General features: G+C 33.4%; 1 long non-coding RNA gene across 1 annotated transcript; it reads left to right on the forward strand.

Moving 5' to 3' along the window:
- Window positions 1–137: 137 nt before the first annotated feature.
- LOC122052118 lies at window positions 138–16,078 on the forward strand. The gene is made up of 15 exons (XR_006131892.1): window positions 138–1,487; window positions 1,570–1,669; window positions 1,782–2,184; window positions 2,281–2,316; window positions 2,407–2,482; window positions 2,894–2,967; window positions 7,450–7,503; window positions 8,303–8,356; window positions 9,833–11,127; window positions 11,549–12,014; window positions 12,116–12,181; window positions 13,494–13,571; window positions 14,142–14,202; window positions 15,306–15,449; window positions 15,536–16,078. It is a non-coding gene; the product is annotated as an uncharacterized LOC122052118 (long non-coding RNA).
- Window positions 16,079–23,904: the final 7,826 nt, after the last annotated feature.

Raw genomic sequence — 23,904 nt, forward strand, 5'->3', positions numbered from 1 at the left:
AATAATTCATGAGAATTTATTAAATTGTTAAACAGTGCTAATAAAATGATCATTTAGTATTGTTGAATATACTTCACTTTTTTTTGGGTTCAGTTTACAGGAAATTCATTTCCACGAATGCTTAAGTATTGGAGAGTTTAGTTCGGTAAAGTACTTGATTAAGTGTTCTATGCTAGCGCTTGAGTTTTTATTTTTATCGTGTTTATTCATGATAGCTAGACTTTGCTTCAAAAGGGTGTAAGCATTGGTCTGAGTGAAGTTATGGCGAGTGCTGGTAAACACCAATAAACTTTATCGATGAACTTATCCCTACAATACGTACAACTCTATGCGATAGGTTTGATTTTCTATTTTCTATTTGCACATTTTTTTTGTATGATGCTGAAAATTTATTCAACTTGTATGATCACTCTTCAACTTGTTATATAGCATGCAAGAGGTTCATAAATCAGCTGGCTTGGCATTTAGCATTCTTTACCAGGTTTACCTATATGTTTTATTTGATGTTCCTTAATTGACAATTTGCTAGAATGCAAGGAATTGATGAAAAATTTTCCACACCCCTTCATGCATTAGAGGATGATGAAACTTCTGATACAGTGCTTGATGGACTCAAACAAATATTGAGGCTATTTAATTATTTGGTGTCTTCATACTTCTTTCGTGGCGGCAAGCAAGCTTGTTTAATTACCCTTGTATCCTCATTTCTTGCCTATTTCAATGTAGGGATTACGGTCGTTTTGCTCACATCTTGCCTAAATTAGTCCAGTTTCCGCTTTCATGAGATTGACATGGTAGTTCTTACTTCACCTGTTCATTTTATCTAGTGCCTTCAATGCTTATGCTTTGGGTGCCATAGCTGAAGTTGCCATCTTAATTCACATATTGGAATGATCCTCCCACCATTAATTATGTCAATGGGTGATTATGATGGGGTAAATCAATTTATGATTTATTAAAAGTTTTGTATGATTTTTCTTAAATATGACCATTTGACTCTCACAATAGGTGATCAGCCTTTTTACTGTTACAATTTTTTCATATGATTTTTAGAACAATTGTTGTTGGATAAGGTCCAAATCCAATAATTATATGTTTGTCTTAGGACACTACTAACAGTATTTTTTGAATTCCTATTGATTATTTCGACATGCTTTTCTTAAATTGAATTTATCTTTGCTCTTTCGAATATCTTAGTATAATAATGATAACCACTATTCATAAATTGATGAAAAAAAGCAGGATATGTTTTTCAGATTAACAAGTGAGGAACACCAAATGCTTGTATACCTTTTCTGACAATGAATTTTCAAACGATGAAGCATTCCTATCTTCTGTTTATTCCTTTGCATGAGCATTTTTCTCAGCAGACATTATTAGTCATGCTATTGTCTTCCATCTCTTTGCACAATCCATCCTCATTGCACCGAAGTATGCTCTTTCCATCTTTTATAGATGCTCTCAAAGATTCCTTGAAAGATGAAAAGGTATAGATCATTGCATTGGTATATGTACCATTTTTGCTATGCAATTCCAACATCATTCATTTATTTTTGTGTGTAAAAATAGTTCCTAAATTTGTCTACAACCAAGACAATCAGTAGCTTCTCAAGATGACTCAAGTGTGGTCAGACGAAGAGTCCTCTTTGGCATAAAGGTCTATGCAAAAGTATGCATTTTAAATGGCTGATTGACTTTCCCCTAAATCTATAAAGAAGCCAGATAGAAATTTGTATTTTTTTTAATTGTTTCCATGATTGCATCATGTATAAATCCTGCAGCAGTTAAAGTCTTTCGATTTTAGGCCCAGCTATTGCAGAAAGTTTAAAGAATGGGAGTGGCCCAGTAAGACTTCCGCTAAGTGTTGTGCTCTGCTTGTTTTTCAGTTAACAAAAGGTTAGTGTTATGTTGATTTTGTTTATCATAGTTTCTCTTTAGCCTCTTGGAATTCTTAGAATTCTTTGACTATTCATTCAATTTCATTTTAGTAGTAATTTATTGCAAGTTATTTAGGCATTTTACTTCCAAATCTACTGCAATCTATAATTATATGTTGTCAAATTGAATTGTCTTTGACTTTAATATATGGAACTACATGAAAGTACCATGCTTTAGCAGCTATCACCTTTCTATCAAGGTTCTAGAAAATGTATCTCACCAAAAACTTGACAAGCGTAAAAATAGGTATGACTTTAATCATTATTTGCAATTTTTATTTTTTTTCATATTGTTTTCAATAGTTTTTATTTTTTTTATTATGAAACCGATCATTTGTTGTAGGCGGAGACATCCAATTTTAAAGCTTTTTAAAAATAGGTATTTTATTATGGACATGTCAGTCAATTAATAAACTTTGTGAACTTGTAAATTAATAGCTAAGATTGACAACATGCTCTTTCATTCTAGGTTTGATTCTTGTTTCCACTTGCTTATATGTGGATGATTGGCCAATGTTCTTCCCTTTTTCTTGAAATTTGACAAGGTATGATTCACTATCTAATCTCATTCTTTCTTTTTTGTCAGTCTAGTTTTACTTTGAATGACATATGAATATTCTCTTTTCTTTGAAGTCTAAAGGGTTTCGATGATGTTGGTATCTAATTTTTTATCTTTGAAGATTTTTCTTGTTTCCTTTATCTATTTCCTCGAGATGATCTAAGAATGAGGCTCTCTTCATGCAATTAATGTTCTCAACTGCTATTGATGGAAAAATCAAAGCTTGGTACTTTAATTGTTTCTTCCAAGTCATACATGACCGGATTAGATGCTAGGAGTATTACAAAGTTTTTTGAAAATAGGTATTTTATTATGGACTTATCAATCAAATAATAAACTTTGTCAACTTGTAAATAACTACTAAGATTGATAATGACAACATGTTTTTTCATTCCAGATTTAGATTCTTGTTTTCCCTTGCTTATACGTGGATGATTGACCAATGTTCTCCTTTTCTTGAAATTTGACAAGGTATGATTCGTTATCTAATCCCGCTCTTTCTTTTTCGTTAGTCTAGTTTTTCACTTTGAATGACATGAGAATGTTCTCTTTTCTTTAATGTTTAAAGGGTAGGAATGCTTCCAATGATGTTGGTATCTAATGTTTCATTTTTGAAGTTTTTTCTTGTTTCCTTTATTTATTTGCTCTAGATGATCTAAGAATAAGGCTCTGGTATAATGAGTTTTTTTTTTGTTTATTTATTTTTGGCAATTTAGTTATTTTCTTAATAAAATTTTCTTAATTATTTAACTGTCACACCAATCCACTTTTTCTCTTCAAGTAATTTATCTTCTCAATTGCTATTGATGGGAAAATCAAAGCTTAGTAGTTTAATTGGCTATAGCAGAATCTCTATTTATATGAGAATAACAACTCCAAGCTATAGTATCTTTATAATATCCCCAAGCGGGATTAGATTTCTTATCTTCTTTGACTTCTAAGTTATTCCCTATCGGGATTAGTTTTCTTATCTAATATTCCCCAACGGGATTGGTTTTTCTGATTGTATTGGTTTGCACCCTTAGCAGGATTAATTTAGTCTTATCCATATCTTATTAATATTCTCCTAGGGGATTAGTTCTCATAGACCTCAGCAACATTAGTTTTTTTAGATCTTATTGGTTTTTTCACTTGCTATCTCTGGGTGGGATTGGAATTCTTATCCTATTAGACTTCTTGATATTGTCTAGTGATCTTGGCTTTCTGATATCATCGACATATCCCCGGGCTATATTATTCTATAACAGCCCCTGGACTAGGCTCTTTTCACAAATATCCCTAGTGGATTGGTTTTCTCATCTTATTGATATTCTATCTTCGGAAATGACTTGTCTCCTAGTCTTATTAGTATTTTCAATATTATACCTTATTGATTTGCTAGGTCGGGACATTATTGGATTTCTTGTATTCTTTGCTTTCTGGTTATCATCCTCTCGACCAAGGGATCAAACTCCTTTCCTTGGTCGGGACATTATTAGACTTCTGGTATTCTTGGTTCTTTGGTTATTGTCCTCCTGACCAAGGGATCAAACTCCTTTCCCCGTCGGGACATTATTGGACTTCTGGTATTCTTGGTTTTCTGGTTATCATCCTCCCGACCAAGGAATCGAACTTCTTTCTCGGGACATTATTGGACTTTTGGTATTCTTGGCTTTCTCATTATTATCCTCCCGATATAGGGATTGAGCTCCTCTCCACAGCTGGGACATTATTGATATGCTGTATTGGGATATTATTGGACTTCTGGTATTTCTGGTTTTCTAGTTATCATCCTCCCGACCAAGGGATCAAACTCCTTTGTTCTGTTGAGATAATATTGGCCTTCTGATATTATTGACTTTCTTGTTATTATCCGCCTGAGCTCCTCCCATCGGTCGGTATGGATCGTATTCTGGTACTCTAGTATTCTTATTCTTAGCAGTGGATCATTAGTATTCAGGCATTCTAGGCATTTTTCTTCTTATTATCTTAATAGCCGTGAGTTCAAGCTCCTTTTCTCAGTTGGATTATAATTCTGGTACATACAGATATCATTATTATTTTTCTCCCCGGTCCAAATGAAATGGATATTCATTCTTATATTATGGACATTCTTATTCTTATTCTTAGCCGTGGGATTGAGTCCTTTTATCTCGGTCTAATGAAATGGATATCCTGGTATTCTTAACATTTTTTTTATTTTCCTCACGACCAAGGATCTAGTTCCTCTCACCGGTTAGGGCAAGATGGGAAAAGAGGGATTCCTTTTGATTTTTTTACTCCAAGGTAGTAGCTGATATTTAATCTACCAAACTAATTGTTACCATTATTTTTGGGTCATTGAATCCTATAATTTTTTGTACTTTATTCTCTTGGGTTGTAATTCTTTATATATACTGATCAATTCCCTTATGTGCATAGCTTAATTCTATTGAGATATCAAACTACCTCCGGGTGGGATTGAAATTCTTATCCTATTAGACTTCTCAATATTGTCGAGTGATCTTGGCTTTCTGATATCATCGACATATACTCGGGCTATATTATTTTATAATAGCCCCTGGACTAGGCTCTTTTCACAAATATCCCTATCAGATTGGTTTTCTCAACTTATTGGTATTCTATCCTCGGAAGTGACTTGTCTCCTAGTCTTATTGGTATTTTCAATATTATACCTTATTGATCTGCTCGGTTGGGACATTATTGGACTTCTGGTATTCTTGGTTCTCTGGTTATCATCCTCCCTACCAAGGGATCAAATTCCTTTCCCCGGTCAGGATATTATTGGACTTCTAGTATTCTTGGTTTTCTGGTTATCATCCTCCCGACCAAGGGATCAAATTCCTTTCCCTGGTCAGGATATTATTGGACTTCTAGTATTCTTGGTTTTCTGGTTATCATCCTTCCGACCAAGGGATCGAACTTCGTTTCCTGTTGGGATATTATTGGACTTTTGGTATTCTTGGCTTTCTCATTATTATCCTCTCGACATAGGGATTGAGCTCCTCTCTCCAGCAGGGGCACTATTGATATGATGCATTGGGATATTATTGGACTTCTGGTATTTCTGGTTTTCTAGTTATCATCCTCCCGACCAAGGGATCAAACTCCTTTCGTTAGTCGGGACAATGTTAGACTTTTGGTATTCTTGGCTTTCTTGTTATTATCCGTCTGATATAATGAGCTCCTCCCATCGGTCTGGATGGATCGTATTCAGGTATTCTAGTATTCTTATTCTTAGCAGTGGATCGTTGGTATTCTGACATTCTAGGCATTTTTCTTCTTATTATCATAATGGCCATGAGATCAAGCTCCCTTTCTCAGTTGGATTATAATTCTGGTACATCCTTTCCCTGGTCAGGATATTATTGGACTTCTAGTATTCTTGGTTTTCTGGTTATCATCCTTCCGACCAAGGGATCGAACTTCATTTCCTGTTGGGATATTATTGGACTTTTGGTATTCTTGGCTTTCTCATTATTATCCTCCCGACACAGGGATTGAGCTCCTCTCTCCAGCTGGGGCACTATTGATATGATGCATTGGGATATTATTTGACTTATGGTATTTCTAGTTTTCTAGTTATCATCCTCCCGACCAAGGGATCAAACTCCTTTCGTTAGTCGGGACAATATTAGACTTCTGGTATTCTTGGCTTTCTTGTTATTATCCGTCTGATATAATGAGCTCCTCCCATCGGTCTGGATGGATCGTATTCAGGTATTCTAGTTTTCTTATTCTTAGCAGTGGATCGTTGGTATTCTGGCATTCTAGGCATTTTTCTTCTTATTATCATAATGGCCATGAGATCAAGCTCCCTTTCTCAGTTGGATTATAATTATGGTACATATAAATATTATTATTTTTCTCCCCGGTCCAAATGAAATGGATATTCTTGTATTATGGCTTATTCTTATTCTTATTCTTAGCGTGGGATCGAGTCCTTTCATCTCGGTCCAATGAAATGGATATTCTGGTATTCTTAACATTTTTATTATTTTCCTCACGACCAAGGATCTAGTTTCTCTCACTGGTTAGGGCAAGATGGGAAAATAGGGATTTCTTTTGATTTTTTGACTCCAAGGTAGTAGCTGATATTTAATCTACCAAACTAATTGTTACCATTATTTTTGGGTCATTGAATCCTATAATTTTATGTATTTCTGCATTTTAACTTTACATCTTTCCTATTTGATGTTGATATTTTTGTTTGTCCTCTTTTCATTCACATGTTGTTAATTAATTTCTATTTCTAAATTAATAATCATTGCTTTCAATAATGGTGTGAAATCGATGACAATTAAGTAGATTCTCTTAGCCTCGGTCCTACTTATGTTATGTTGAAGCTTATAGAAAGAAAATTCTTATGCACTTGTTTGTATATGTTCCTGACCAATTAAATCTTTTGTTGCTTAAATTTGTCAGCATTTGTGATGTAGGTGTTCTAGATATCCTAATGATGTATGATACATTTTCAACATCATGTCAATCAATTGTTATCCGAATATTTGGTCGTTTTCTTTGGTTTTCAGTTGCTTCTTTTACTGTCTATTATTTTTTATATATGTCCTTTCACATCATATTATTACTTTAGAATTTATAATTCCTTAATATATTGACATATTTTTGTTATTGCATTTTTTTTCTGTGTTTTTTCACCCCCTTCATTAATAATATCTAATAATCTTATCAAAATTAATACACTTGATTTAAGTAAAGCACTGCAAGATGGTTCCATGGTTCTAGTTTTGCTGCTTTTAGAATATATATCTTTATCATTGGAATTTACCTTTGTTGGCTTCCTTGTGAGAATTTTATTCTGTCATTGCTTAATAGATTTATGTGATTGTGTGCTTAGTGAGATGACTGCTCCAGGTAATCTTTTTTCATGCCTTCTTGTCTATCTTTGAGCCTTCAATTGGTGTCACCTCCTTGTTCCTAGTAACTAACACTTGTTTTTTTTTCATCCTCAAGGAAGATTGTTATGTTGGATAGGGTATGTATTGAGAGGACTATTGACTATATCAAGTAAGTTCTTTTCTTCCGAGCAACATGTATGCAAGGAGCATGAACAAAATCATTTAGTCATCCTTTATGTGTTTTTGAATGTACTATTTTGATGCACTTAAAGTTCCATATGATGATTTCCTTTTTCATCATTGAAATCTTGGTTTTCAATTAATTCTGAGTCTGGGTGGTTATCTTTTCAATTCCTTTACCTAGATTTCTTGCCTCTCAATTGTTTCTACTTAGGAACTTTGACTATCTAAGTTTAGTACTTTGTGATGTTTCGTATTGATCACTCGAGCACGCATATTTGATTTGTGGTTTGAAATAATGCTTATGATTTAACAATTAGTTTGATTCATATTAGGATTATAACTGAAAGGAATTTCTTATCTATGGTGTCACCAAAATTTTGCCTTTTCTAGTAATAATTACTCAAATTGAATCTTGATATCTTTTTATCTTATGAGTGAATGTACTGAACAAATTGTAATATTTAGTGATATACCACTATTGTTTAAAGATCTATTGATATGTCATTGTTTTGTAGTATCTCAGCCATGACAAACAATTCTTTACAATTTTAAATTCTAATCATATAAACATATATATAAGGTAAGTTAACTTCTATGATTCTAGTTTTATCTTTTGTTTTATGTTTTGGCCTATTGGTTGTTTGGTTACTATTTGAACTTTAAATGCTTTTCTGATCATGTCAATAATGTTCTGTTTGATGATATATGATATTTCATATTTCAGATATGTACTTTTATGGTTGGTTATTCTTGGCAGGAAGTTTTCATTTGCCTATTTTCTCTAGGAAAGTAACTACTCGATGGTGTCTCTGAGTGATAAATGGTCTTCTAGGCCTGAGGTATACCTTCATGTGGAAATTGCTTTCTCCTTTTATAATTTTCAGTCTCTCTAAATTTTTTGTTGGACTCCCAAATAACATTAGTTAAATTGTTTTTCCTTATTTCTTTAGTAGGCCTACTCATGTATGTTTAATAATATATTGATTTAGTCATTCTCGTCACTTGTGAGAAATTCTTTTGTGGGAGTAGTGTCAATGCTTTTGGTTTGTAAAATTCATCTTCCGTAACTTTGCTTCCAGATATTTTCTGTTTGCTTTGATCTTTCTTTGAATTACTTGAGATTTACCTTCTTCATGTTAGTCTAGCTCAGGAAACTACCATCTGTCAAAGGACAATAGAATTCCTAGAGTCATGGGCTAATATTAAACAGTGAACTGATACTCACGTTAGTCTAGCTACAATAGAGAATTGCTGTCAGTCCATCTATCAGAGGACAACAGGAGAAATCATGGTCTCAGTGTAAGAGTTGTCAAGTAAATTTGATCTTGATCTCCTCCTTGTAGATCTCAAAGTATGAAACTTGGTAGTTTGGTTCTTCTAATTGCCTCTAAGATTTCTACAATTTGGGGCTGATAATATTGGACTCCACCAGAAATCCAGAAATAAAATCCAGTATGAATGTGACACGTTCTCAATCAAATATTAGAATAAAAGGCTGAAATCACATAGTAAGGCATAAATATGGAAGCAAGACTGAAGTTGATCCATTTATCACTTATTTTAAAAAAAAATTAGCAACTTTTTAACATCATGCAGATTTCCATTTTGGGACTTTAGGTGATTTTACATCACATAAACTAGTTTTAAAAAAAATAGCTTGCTTATGCTTTTTTTTTTTATATATTGATAGAGAATGACACCTGTTAAAGTTATGATGACATAACATAAATTGCTGACATCACTTTTGATTGCTACTTTTTCACTAAAATTCTTTTTTCCTTTTAAAATGAGTATGCTATTTATCTCTTCTTCACTTTGATGGAGCCATGCAGGAAAATGAGCATTTCTCTTGTCTAAGTTGAACTATGATCATAGAACATGATGCTAGTTATAGTTGTATTCTCTGTTTTTTGCTCTCACTTTGATTTGGTCATTTTTGTTCCACCAATCAATATACTCTAACTTTGTGAAAACTTCCATAAAGAAATTCATTTGGATTTTCATATACTTTGACCTTGGTTTTGACCACATTGTAATGAAGCTGACGGCTGCTCCATAAATGAATTATGGTTTTGAATACTAGATCACTTTTATTACTTACTGAAATTGTCTCCAGGCTTCTGGTGTACTTTTTGACCACATTGTAATGAATTATGACATTTAATCCTGATGGGTGAACATTTCTTTGTGGTTTGCATGAAAGTCTAAAAGTACACTCAATTGTTTCATTTTTTAATGACACTTCTCACAAAGCATTAATACCAATTTTGTCCCGGTATTTTCTTGGGAACCAATAGTATGCCATGATAATGTAGATGTGGGATGGTCTAGACTATCAGATACGAATGTTCACGAGGGAAAGCTTCTTGAATGTTCATACAATCAAAGTTGTGTTGGCGTATGGGTTGTGGACCTCTCTGTGCGTATTCTAACTCATTCTATTAGGCTTAAAAATATATTTTTGCTTCTTGAGAAAACATTAAATGGTCACTAAATCTGTAAATATAAAGTTTAATACTAGCTGATATTATGAAATGCAGTGCATTGAACCATATGCAATTGCTAGTCCTAGATTAAATGATCATTCAGGACAAAAGTCTACATCAGATGGTAATCCATCTATGCCAGATGATAACATAAAGTCTAGTATGAGGAGGTTATCAATATTACAGAGTTCTGAAACAAATTCTAAGGAGACAAAATCATTACTAGGTAGGCTATTTGAATAGTTTTTATTGCATTTTTCATTTTATGTGTTTGGAGCAGGTATGAGATATGAATATTTCTCTTTTCTGTAATTGGAGCATGTGCTAGCACGAGAGCACCTCTGGTCGCACCAACATCCGTTTCTTCCTCTGTAAAAAGAAGTTTATCAAAACTTTAGTCCACATCCAACCTTCAGACCATCCAAGCAGATATGGTACCTATGATTGTTCCAAGAACTAGCATGAGAATACACTTGTCCTCTGATTTTACTATAGACTCTGGGGTTGGTAAAACAATGCCATTTGATATCCAATTAAAATTTACTGAATTTTGGAAGGTGTTAAACATCAAATAGAATTCAGATAAAACAGATATCCATTCAGTCTGGATATTTGAGCAGTAGTAATATTGAACAAAATGAATTTCTTGGCCAAACTCCTATTTCTTTTGGCAATTCAACATGTGTCAGCTGAAACAAATAATTTGGATGGTGTTAAGAACTTGATTAAAGGAAGGATCAGGTCTATCCAATTTATTCAGAGAACCACATTTGCACTTTGATCAGGAAAATTGTAAGTCTGATGCCACCTTATTTTGTTTTGTTAGATTATTCATGATTCCAACTTATCAAGATTTCTTGATATTATTGTTGAACGTTGTTAGTTATAGGACATTCTAAAGCATACATCATCACTATTCTATGTTATTTTGTATTGTGATTAAATATTTCTTTGCAAATCATGGCATAGATAATGAAGAGAACTTCCAGAGTGAAATTTCAGCATTGATAATTTTCAATCTTGGTTGGACTAATACCAAACTCCTGAGTTGGATCTATATAAATTCTTACCCTATCAAGTGTCACCTCCAAGAAATTAAGTATTCAAGGAAGAATGTATTGAAGGTAAAAAAAAGAAGCTTGACATTCAAAGAAACTGGTATAGATAAGGTACATTTTGTTGGACACGGGAGGAAATCCATTAAAAAATCAATCAGATTGGTGATGGCTGATTTGCACACTTGCAAGAGAGATGTCAATGTCTTCACTATTGTGGACATATTCGCCGCATTGAATTCGACCTTAGCTAAAGGGCTAACTGAATCAACCATAGCCAATCTTGACGAACCGTGTTCAATATTAAATTTGTTTCCGATTAAGTTTCAACCTCTAGGGTATTTAAAGAAATATGAAAGAACATCTAGTTCAAATAAGTCAATCAAGAGCTTCAGGTTTTTATGTATTTAGAATTACCTAAGAAAAGTAAAACAATTCTATTTCCTATTACGAGTTTGAAATTTACATCTTTTTCTTACATGAGAAATAGATCATGCACAATCTTCATCAATACCAAGTACCCTTGCAACATTATATGAACATGATGGATCTTCAGGTATGTAAGGTAACTGGAATTTAATCTTCCTAAGTAATTGGTTTGAATTATTTCCAACCTCATTTGGTTTACGTATGATTTAATCTTTAGGAGAAGATCTTTTACAAACTCCTCATTGACCATGTGGAAGAATTGCTTCCAATTATTTATACACCTATTGTCGGAGAGGCATGCTAGACTCTATCTTTAGGCATCCTCAGGGCCTCTATATCAGTTTGAATGAGAAGTTATTATGTTGCTTGAGTTGCTTCCTAATCCAATTACTGAAATTTATGGAATAAATTGAGTTTTCAAAGGAAGGATTCTTGAGGTACTGAGAGACTGGCCTGAAAGGAATATTCAAATTATTGTGGTCATAGATGGTGAGCGGATCTTGGGTTTTGGGGATCTTGTCTGCCAGGTAATATTATACTCAGATTTCTTTGCCATTCCTGACGTGCAATCCATTATGTTGGGATCTTTTCATATGAACTTTTGGCTTGTTAAATTGCAATTTTCTAGGGCATGGGAATTCCTATGGGCAAACTTGCTTTATATAGTGTACTTGGTGGAGTCCGTTCATCTGCTGTGAGTTGTATTTAGCTTTTTATTTCTATATCTTGTCATTTACAATTTTTTCACATGCTAGTCTCTGCAGAACGTTCTAGCTTTTTTGTTCTTAAAACAAATTGATAATAGTGTTTACCAATCACTATTGATGTGGGTGGGGACCAACAACGAAGACTTAATGATGAGTTTTATTTTTTTTATGATAATATTTTTATGATAATAATGTTTACGATGATAAGGTATAATAATTTGCATTTTTTTTATCTTAATATATTTTGATTGATATCTTTGCCTTTTAGGTATATGTTGTATTCTTTTGCCTTTTATTTTTTCTTCATCTTGCTTTTCCATTATTTTCTTTCATTGTCTTTTTCTCCTTTGTTTCACTTTGGCTCTTTTATTCTTTTTCTCCTTATTCTTCTCCTCATTCTTCTTCTTCTTCTACTTTTTCTTTTTTGTCTTACTTCCTCCCCTTTATTTTCTTTGTCATCATCCTTTCTCCTTTGATTTGAATTTTGCCCTCTTAACCTTTTCTTTTGCTTTTTATTCTTTTCCTCTTCTTGCTTCTCCATCAATTTTTTTACCTCCTATAATTTTCTAATCTTTTTTTCTTTATTATCTACCTAATGACCTATATCCATTCTCTCTATCTTTTTCTTTTTCTACATCAAAATTTTCATCTCCCTTTGTTTTCATACTATTAGTATTGTCCTGTTTTAGTTTTATTCTATCTCGTTTTTATATCTCCCTTTTCTTATTCTTCTTTCATCATTCTCCATGCCATAGTTTAAAATCTCAGGTCATTTTGCCCAATATAGGCGAAACATCTCGTTCCTCCAGTGGATTGGCAAGCATATTTTCAGTGTCGAAGTGCTGCTATGAGTCCAAACTCGTCACGCTATCTCGGAGATGCATCCAGACGCGTCACACGGGATCGATGACGAGTCCGGATGCGTAACATGGGCCCAATGACGAATCTGAGGCGTCACACGGGCACAACGATGCAGAATTGGAGGCGTGCTTTTGCTGGTGCCAATCCGCGGGCGGAAGAAGATGTTTTTAGTCTATATCGAGAGAAACAACTCAAAATTTTAAATTATATGACATGGAGAATATATATGAAGAATGAGATGCCTTATTTTTAACATTTATCCTTTTCTTTTCTTTCTCCTTTATTTATATGACTTTGGTTTTTTATCTTGTTACTTATAGTTTAATTCTAATTTTTCTTAGCATTATTTTTATTTAAGAATCTTTAATCAAACCTTTAATTATAAATTAATAGTAGACAAACCTTATAATTGTTTCAATATTGTCATTTCTTTTGTAGGTGAAAGTTCTGTGAATAAGATGGAGCAACATGCTAATTGTGTGGGGAACTATTTATAAGTTCTTCCTTTTGCCTTTGGTATATTTTTTTTTGTTATTGATATCTCATAATTTTTTATTATTTATTTGTTATTCTTGTGTAATAAAAATGTAGATATCTCATAATTTTTTTCATAATATTTATGATTTATTTGTTATTCTTGCATAGTAACACAATGAAGATTTAGCAAAAGATGTTTTGCTATTTAAAACATAGGTATCTTCAACATCACTTAATTGGTAGAAAGTTTTCTACCATTCATTTAATAATAATGCAAGATGCTTTGTTGCTTTTCTCATAGCTAGTTCAATTAGTGGAGTTTTTGCTAAACTCAATTTCTGAATGTCTGAAACTCCTTTGAAACAAGTGCTCATCTAAATATGAAGTAGGCAACTGTCTGGAAACTGAACTTTGGAAACTCCCATAGGAATGTTATTTTTAAAGGCAAATTCTTCTTCATTTTCATTTTAGTTTTATTTTATTTTTGCATCTAGATCAACTTTCTTTCTTCGGGTGAGTTGGCTCATACTGTTTAATCTAACGAAAGATATTCTCATACACAACAATATACCTCTATGTGGAACAACTAAGTACTATATGATTTTTCAGAAGGAAAGCAAATCAACCTCCAGCAACCTCAAAGAAGCTTCTGTTACGTCATTCTCAGAAGGTAAATTTATACTAGGATCTTTCTTGGGTTTACATTCAACTATTTGGAATTATATTTACTTGCACCAGGGGTTCTACTGTTACAAACCATGAAGCATGTGAAGAAATCTACTTACTGATAGAGGAACATAATCCAGACTTCAGATTGGAATTCTATTTTCAATACGAACCATTTTTTCCTTGTGTGGGAAACTGACAATTTGTGTACACTAAATGTGTGATGTATTTTCATTATTGCATGTTTGACCAACCTATCTTAAGATGTTTTTTATCTATATGCTAGAGCTTGTTTTTGTTTCGAGGAACTTTAACACTTGTCAAATGCGTTTAATTGGTTTTAAAAATGTAAAAAAAATTTATCTATTCTGTAAAACTATGTAGTATTATTGAGTTTAATTGAGTAAACTATAAACAATTGGGCGTGGCTTGTATATTTTAGTGTGCTTTTCATGTTTGATCAAATTCATCTATCTTGCCTTTTCTTGGCATTTTTTTAGTTGATTGTTAAAGCACCCACTGGACTGGGGTTTGTTAATTTTAACAATTAAAACATATCCTTATTGGTAAAATCACTTATGCACTATAGGAATTCATGTTTCCATCTTTTTTTCCATTTTATATGATATTGAGAGGGCATTGGTTATGTTGTGTTTCTGCAAATCCTTTTGATGCTGATTTCTGTTTTCCTTTTTCTATCTTTTTGAAGTTGGTTGTGGAGGCTTTAGACTGTTAAATATTCCCAACTAATAGAAAGTTATAGGAATTTATTAACTATTCCACCGTTAGCTTTTTTGTCTCTAGTTTCAAGTATTGTATGTTGTCTTCTTCAAGCATTTATGTAAAATTCTTGCTGATTGTTCACCATTTTAGCAATTCCAAAGTTCCAATTATTTTCCTATTGTGATTACTGTAAAATTCTGATTTCTTGTCCGTATTGATTCAAATCTCAAAAAAATATTGTTGGGTACCGTAATATAGCCTTTTCTTTCCCCTATCCTTTTTCTAGAAACTGTGAACAAAAATTAGAAAGGCTAATTTTTTCTGAATCAAACAGTCTTATGTTTTTAATTATGCGTTTTTAGTATTGTATTCTTGTATTTTCAGCCCATGTGCATGGTCTTGTCTGGTGTAGTAGGTTAAGTTGACAAGGAAACTACAAAATGGTGTCACAACAACAGATTTGGTTTTGACTGTCACCCAAATGTTGAGGAAAATATGGAGTTGTTCGCAAGTTTGTCAAGTTCTATGGTAATTCTTCTTGACTTTTACTTGGAATGTGGAAAATTTATATCATTAACTTTTTCTGTCAAACTATTTTTGACTTGATGCTACAGGTAAAGGAATGGGTGAGTTATCATTGGCTGATAGGGCAACAATAACTAATATGTCACCTGAATTTGGAGCAACAATGGGTTTTTTCCCCATGGATCATGTGACCTTGCAATATCTTAAGTTGACTGGAAGAAGTGATGAGACTATGAGTATACTTATTCAACAAGCGTGTAACTTGTCTGTACTGAAAATGACATGGTCCCAAACCATTATGTCAGTTTTTCTATTTCGTTTCTTCAACATAGAAATGCATATTACCCTTTTAGACATTAATCTAACCATGAAATGATAGGAGAGAGCAAATTTCATGAAAGGGGATGGTGTAAGAAGATACATACTTGAGTGACTATTGAAGTTTAGAAAACATATCCAATGTGTGATAATCACATGAATTTGAACATCTCTAGTGCAACAATCTTGTTGGTTCAAGTGAGCTAAATTGAAAAATTCAAATGATATAAGTCACCTTATCTAATATTCATATGTTTCAATGTAACACTGCAAATATGAATATTTCTGTGCTTATTTAGCTACTTAACTCATTCTTAGAAAAATTATTGCTACGGTCAGTCATTTTAATAACTTTAATATTTGTGCACAAGATTGTTTTTTTTATTATTTTGACTTTGAATCAAAGATATCTTACTAAACTCATTCGACAGGTGGCTATGATTGAGGCCTATTTACATCCAAACAAAATGTTTGTTGACTATAAGGAGGTAAGACACTAACCACTTCATTGTGTAACTGTGTTTGTTTGAATGTCTGAGCAGCCTCAGAAGGAAAGGGTTTATTCATCTTATCTAGAATTAAACCTTGAAGATTGTTCAGCCCTGCATTTCAGGTCCTAAAAGGTAGACCTCTGCTGTTATCTTTCAACCTACGCTCCCTTGTTATCCATTTCTTTGTCCAGAAAACCAATGCATTTAATTTGTTTTCTTTTAAATCATGATGGATCTCATGACCGTGTACCCTTAAAAGAGATGAAAGCAGATTGGCATTCTTGTCTTGGCAACAAAGTTAGATTCAAGGTGAGAGTCCGTGTATTCCTCACTAGTGGTTAATGCCTAGTTCCATTTTTTAGCACGGCCATGAACAACCTTCGCTAAGCTGCTTCCGGTATATATACAATCTTTGTTGTTGTTGTTTCTTAAATTTTTATAGTTTCTGTTGCCATTTTCTAAAAAAAAAATTGGGATAGTGATGAAGTAGATGAACTGGTACATTTTAAGCTTGAGAATTGCAATGCTGAAAAAGATACATTGTTTCCTACAATTTTTGAAGTTCATTTATTTAATTATCAAGAACCTATCAGTTTTTGAAGATGGAAGTGTCTCATCAATGCCTTATCTTTCAAAACAATCACTGTCATACTGATTATGACAGTGCAAATTATTTACAGTTGTTATCTTGATTATTGTTTAATTCTGAATCTTGTTTATTGTTACTAACCAATTGCTTCTTTTGCAGGGATTTGCAGTGCCCAAGAAATCACAAGAAAAAGTTGTGAAGTTTGACTTTCATGGCCAATCTGTCGAGCTCAAGCATGATAGTGTTGTGCTTGGTGTTGGACTTGTTGCCAAGAAGGCTTGTGAATTGGGTCTTTAGGTTATAGTTGATAAGGGGATAAATATGCCTTTTTGTCCCCTTTTTTTCTAAAAGAAAAAGGGTCAAGGCCTTACTTAAATTAGATTAACAATATTGTGAATTTATTTGGATATTGTCTGTCTTTGCTATAAGATTATAGTTTGTTGTTGTTGTTTGTTATGTTTCTGGAGCATCTCATTGTATCTCATGCTTGCAAATATATTTTTTTTTGGTACTTGTATTCATATAGTGATCTTTCTTCCTTTATTTTCAGGTTAAGCCTTGGGTGAAAACAAGCCTTGCCCTGGTATTGGAGTTGTTACCAAGTATTTTCTCAAAGGGTATTATTGATTGAAGTGGTCACATCTGTCAATTGATTTTTCATATTTTTCATGTATTGATGAAATTATGTATAATTGTAGTGGCCTTCAAGAATATTTAAATCAGCAAGGATTCCATATAGTTGGATATGGTTGCACAACATGTATTGGAAATTCTGGGGACCTTGATGAGTTGGTGACTGTTGCGATTTTAGATAACTGTAAGTTGAGCTTAATTGGATAATTGAAACGATGAGGACATATTACTCTTGTCTTTTGTTTATATATTTAAATTTAAATATTGTCCTTGATTTTTGTTATCAGAGATATGTCATTGATTGTCCAATCTTGAAGTGGCAGCAACATCAAGGTCAAAATTTTAAAGTTAAACTAATCTCAACCATCTTGGCTTTATTGGTTTGTATCTCCTTCAATGTAGCAAGATGAAGATATGTATCCAAGAACCCTTGCACACCCAATAAAGGTACATGTTGATTGGCAGTATACTGGTAGTATTTTGAAAATCTGTCAAGTGCTTCATACTGCTTAATTTATTTATCATTTTTACTCATAAAAGAATGCCTTTTGTTCTATTTCTTTGACAAGCCATAGTTATGCAACCTATGATCTTGTTACCGAAATTTTAGCAATGCAATGCAAGAAGCTTGGTTATCCATAAATGAACTAAAAACTGATTAAAAATACTTGGATAATAAAAGAAGCAGATTTGCCTGGGTAAGTCATGCAACAGAGAATACTACCCCAAAAAACATTTTATAAGTTAAAATAAGAAAGCAAATGCATTGAAAAGAGACTCTAATAGCTCCTCCAAATATATTTAATTGATTAATTACTGCATGACTAATAATGTCTGCTGAGAAAAATGCTCATGCAAAGGAATAAACAGAAGATAGGAATGCTTCATTGTTTGAAAATTCATTGTCAGAAAAGGTATACAAGCATTTGATGTTCCTCACTTGTTAATCTGAAAAACATATCCTGCTTTTTTTCATCAATTTATGAATAGTGGTTATCATTATTATACTAAGATATTCGAAAGAGCAAAGATAAATTCAATTTAAGAAAAGCATGTCGAAATAATCAATAGGAATTCAAAAAATACTGTTAGTAGTGTCCTAAGACAAACATATAATTATTGGATTTGGACCTTATCCAACAACAATTGTTCTAAAAATCATATGAAAAAATTGTAACAGTAAAAAGGCTGATCACCTATTGTGAGAGTCAAATGGTCATATTTAAGAAAAATCATACAAAACTTTTAATAAATCATAAATTGATTTACCCCATCATAATCACCCATTGACATAATTAATGGTGGGAGGATCATTCCAATATGTGAATTAAGATGGCAACTTCAGCTATGGCACCCAAAGCATAAGCATTGAAGGCACTAGATAAAATGAACAGGTGAAGTAAGAACTACCATGTCAATCTCATGAAAGCGGAAACTGGACTAATTTAGGCAAGATGTGAGCAAAACGACCGTAATCCCTACATTGAAATAGGCAAGAAATGAGGATACAAGGGTAATTAAACAAGCTTGCTTGCCGTCACGAAAGAAGTATGAAGACACAATAATTAAATAACCTCAATATTAGTTTGAGTCCATCAAGCACTGTATCAGAAGTTTCATCATCCTCTAATGCATGAAGGGGTGTGGAAAATTTTTCATCAATTCCTTGCATTCTAGCAAATTGTCAATTAAGGAACATCAAATAAAACATATAGGTAAACCTGGTAAAGAGTGCTAAATGCCAAGCCAGCTGATTTATGAACCTCTTGCATGTTATATAACAAGTTGAAGTGTGATCATACAAGTTGAATAAATTTTCAGCATCATACAAAAAAAATGTGCAAATAGAAAATAGAAAATCAAAACTATCGCATAGAGTTGTATGTATTGTAGGGATAAGTTCATCGATAAAGTTTATTGGTGTTTACCAGCACTCGCCATAACTTCACTCAGACCAATGCTTACACCCTTTTGAAGCAAAGTCTAGCTATCATGAATAAACACGATAACAATAAAGACTCAAGCGGTAGCATAGAACACTTAATCAAGTACTTTACCGAACTAAACTCTCCAATACTTAAGCATTCGTGGAAATGAATTTTCTGTAAACTGAACCCAAAAAAAAGTGAAGTATATTCAACAATACTAAATGATCATTTTATTAGCATTGTTTAACAATTTAATAAATTCTCATAAATTATTTAGCCAAACGCTAAAAGGCTTTTGGAATTGTACACATAAATAAATATGTGCTAAAGTATACATCGCCAAGGCACCTGGTGTAAAATATATTCTAAAAGCATTCAAGCAAGTATCAAAACAAAATAAACTCACTTGTCTTCTACTACTGTCAGGGTGTTTAACCCCTTGAGTTAAAATTGGAATAATTGAAGGCAAAATAATCTCCCCAAGCTTCCGAACAAGAACCAAGTGCTCTTCTAGCAACCTAACATGATGGATCATTGATTATTCAGTTGAGTACGTACATAATAAATACTTCAATACCTTTAGAAAACAAACATGTTGCCTTTCTAATGAAGATGAAGCGAGAGACGAAAGCAGAGTATCCATTAAGACTGGCATTATTTCTTTGAGAGTCTTGGGAGTATTTGCCAAGATAGTCTTCCATACATGCAGTGCCGCCAAACATAAAAAATATGAGATACGTTTATGTTCAACAACAACAGTAAATTCATTGTGCAAAATAGTAATGTGACAACAAGAAAACAAAACACAATAGAATACCACATAAATGATGCAAAGTCAAGTTAATATCTCTACGAACCATATAAATTTCAGCAAAAACTTCATTGCGACTTCTTTGCCCAAGGACCTCAATAATTGCAGGGCCATCCATGTGCCCCTGTGCTTGGACCTTCGTCATCACTCCCAAGCTCAAGAATTGTTTTTCCAAAGGTTACAGCAACCTGCAAAGCCATAAGCCCTTCCTTATTCACAAAGATCCCTGAGATAACAAAATCTTAAACAAAACTTACCTTGAAAAGAAGATAGTCTTCCATTCATGCAGTGCCGCCAAACATAAAAAATATGAGATACGTTTATGTTCAACAACAACATTAAATTCATTGTGCAAAATAGTAATGTGACAACAAGAAAACAAAACACAATAGAAAGAAATACCACATAACTAATGCAAAGTCAAATTAATATCACTACTTCTTTGCCCAAGGACCTCAATAATTGCAGGGTCATCCATGTGCCTCTATGCTTGGACCTTCGTCATCACTCCAAAGCTCAAGAATTGCTTTTCCAAAGGTTCTAGCAACCTGCAAAGCCATAAGCCATTCCTTATTCACAAAGATCCCTGAGAGAACAAAATCTTAAACAAATCTTACCTTGTAAAGAAGATAGTCTTCCATACTTGCAGTGCCGCCAAACATAAAAAATATGAGATACGTTTATGTTCAACAACAACATTAAATTCATTGTGCAAAATAGTAATGTGACAATAAGAAAACAAAACACAATAGAAAGAAATACCACATAACTGATTCAAAGTCAAGTTAATATCACTACGAACCATATAAATTTCAGCAAGAACTTCATTGCGACTTCTTTGCCCAAGGACCTCAATAATTGCAGGGCCATCCATGTGTCTTTGTGCTTGGACCTTCGTCATCACTCCCAAGCTCAAGAATTGTTTTTCCAAAGATTCCAGCAACCTGCAAAGCAATAAGCCCTTCCTTATTCACAAAGATCCCTTAGATAACAAAATCTTAAACAAATCTTACCTTGAAAAGAAGATAGTCTTCCATACATGCAGTGCCGCCAAACATAAAAAATATGAGATACGTTTATGTTCAACAACAACATTAAATTCATTGTGCAAAATAGTAATGTGACAACAAGAAAACAAAACACAATAGAAAGAAATACCACATAACTGATGCAAAGTCAAGTTAATATCACTACGAACCATATAAATTTCAGCAAGAACTTCATTGCGACTTCTTTGCCCACGGACCTCAATAATTGCAGGGTCATCGATGTGCCTCAGTGCTTGGACCTTCGTCATCACTCCCAACCTCAAGAATAGCTTTTCCAAAGGATCCAGCAACCTGCAAAGCCATAAGCCCTTCCTTATTCACAAAGATCCCTGAGATAACAAAATCTTAAACAAATCTTAACGTGAAAAGAAAATAGTCTTCCATACATGCAATGCCGCCAAACATAAAAAATATGAGATACGTTTATGTTCAACAACAACATTAAATTCATTGTGTAAAATAGTAATGTGACAATAAGAAAACAAAACACAATAGAAAGAAATACCACATAACTGATTCAAAGTCAAGTTAATATCACTACGAACCATATAAATTTCAGCAAGAACTTCATTGCGACTTCTTTGCCCAAGGAACTCAATAATTGCAGGGACATCCATGTGCCCCTGCATGGACCTACGTCATCACTCCCAACCTCAAGAATTGCTTTTCCAAAGGTTCCAGCAACCTGCAAAGCCATAAGCCCTTCCTTATTCAGAAAGATCCCTGAGATAACAAAATCTTAAACAAATCTTACCTTAAAAAGAAGATAGTCTTCCATACATGCAGTGCCGCCAAACATAAAAAATATGAGATACGTTTATGTTCAACAACAACATTAAATTCATTGTGCAAAATAGTAATGTGACAATAAGAAAACAAAACAAAATAGAAAGAAATACCACATAACTGATGCAAAGTCAAGTTAATATCACTACGAACCATATAAATTTCAGCAAGAACTTCATTGTGACTTCTTTGCCCAAGGACCTCAATAATTGCAGGGTCATCCATGTGCCTCTGTGCTTGGACCTTCGTCATCACTCCCAAACTCCAGAATTGCTTTTCCAAAGGATCCAGCAACCTGCAAAGCCATAAGCCCTTCCTTATTCACAAAGATCCCTGAGATAACAAAATCTTAAACAAATCTTACCTTGAAAAGAAGATAGTCTTCCATACATGCAGTGCCGCCAAACAAAAAAAATATGAGATACGTTTATGTTCAACAACAACATTAAATTCATTGTGCAAAATAGTAATGTGACAACAAGAAAACAAAACACAATAGAAAGAAATACCACATAACTGATGCAAAGTCAAGTTAATATCACTACTTCTTTGCCCAAGGACCTCAATAATTGCAGGGTCATCCATGTGCCTCTGTGCTTGGACCTTCGTCATCACTCCCAAACACAAGAATTGTTTTTCCAAAGGTTCCAGCAACCTACAAAGTCATAAGCCCTTCCATACATACAGTGCCGCCAAACATAAAAAATATGAGATACGTTTATGTTCAACAACAACATTAAATTCATTGTGCAAAATAGTAATGTGACAATAAGAAAATAAAACACAATAGAAAGAAATACCACATAACTGATGCAAAGTCAAGTTAATATCACTACGAACCATATAAATTTCAGCAAGGACTTCATTGCGACTTCTTTGCCCAGGGACCTCAATAATTGCAGGGCCATCCATGTGCCTCTGTGCTTGGACCTTCGTCATCACTCCCAAGCTCAAGAATTGCTTTTCCAAAGATTCCAGCAACCTGCAAAGCCATAAGCCCTTCCTTATTCACAATGATCCCTGAGATAATAAAATCTTAAACAAATCTTACCTTGAAAAGAAGATAGTCTTCCATACATGTAGTGCCGCCAAACATAAAAAATATGAGATCGTTTTATGTTCAACAACATTAAATTCATTGTGCAAAATAGTAATGTGACAATAAGAAAACAAAACACAATAGAATACCATATATTGATGCAAAGTCAAGTTAATATCTCTACGAACCATATAAATTTTAGCAAGAACTTCATTGCGACTTCTTTGCCCAAGGTCCTCAATAATTATGGGGTCATGTGCCTCTGTGCTTGGACCTTCGTCATCACTCCCAACCTCAAGAATTGCTTTTCCAAAGGTTCCAACAACCTGCAAAGCCATAAGCCCTTCCTTATTCACAATGATCCCTGAGATAATAAAATCTTAAACAAATCTTACCTTGAAAAGAAGATAGTCTTCCATACATGTAGTGCCGCCAAACATAAAAAATATGAGATCGTTTTATGTTCAACAACATTAAATTCATTGTGCAAAATAGTAATGTGACAATAAGAAAACAAAACACAATAGAATACCACGTATTGATGCAAAGTCATGTTAATAACTCTACGAACCATATAAATTTTAGCAAGAACTTCATTGCGACTTCTTCGCCTAAGGACCTCAATAATTGTAGGGTCATCACCTCTGTGCTTCGACCTTCGTCATCACTCCCAAGCTCAAGAATTGCTCTTCCAAAGGTTCCAGCAACCTGCAAAGCCATAAGCCCTTCCTTATTCACAAAGATCCCTGAGATAACAAAATCTTAAACAAATCTTACCTTGAAAAGAAGATCGCCAAGAAGTTCAATAGAGCTG

Source organism: Zingiber officinale, chromosome 3A, assembly GCF_018446385.1.
Source record: "Zingiber officinale cultivar Zhangliang chromosome 3A, Zo_v1.1, whole genome shotgun sequence".
Lineage (NCBI taxonomy): Eukaryota > Viridiplantae > Streptophyta > Magnoliopsida > Zingiberales > Zingiberaceae > Zingiber > Zingiber officinale.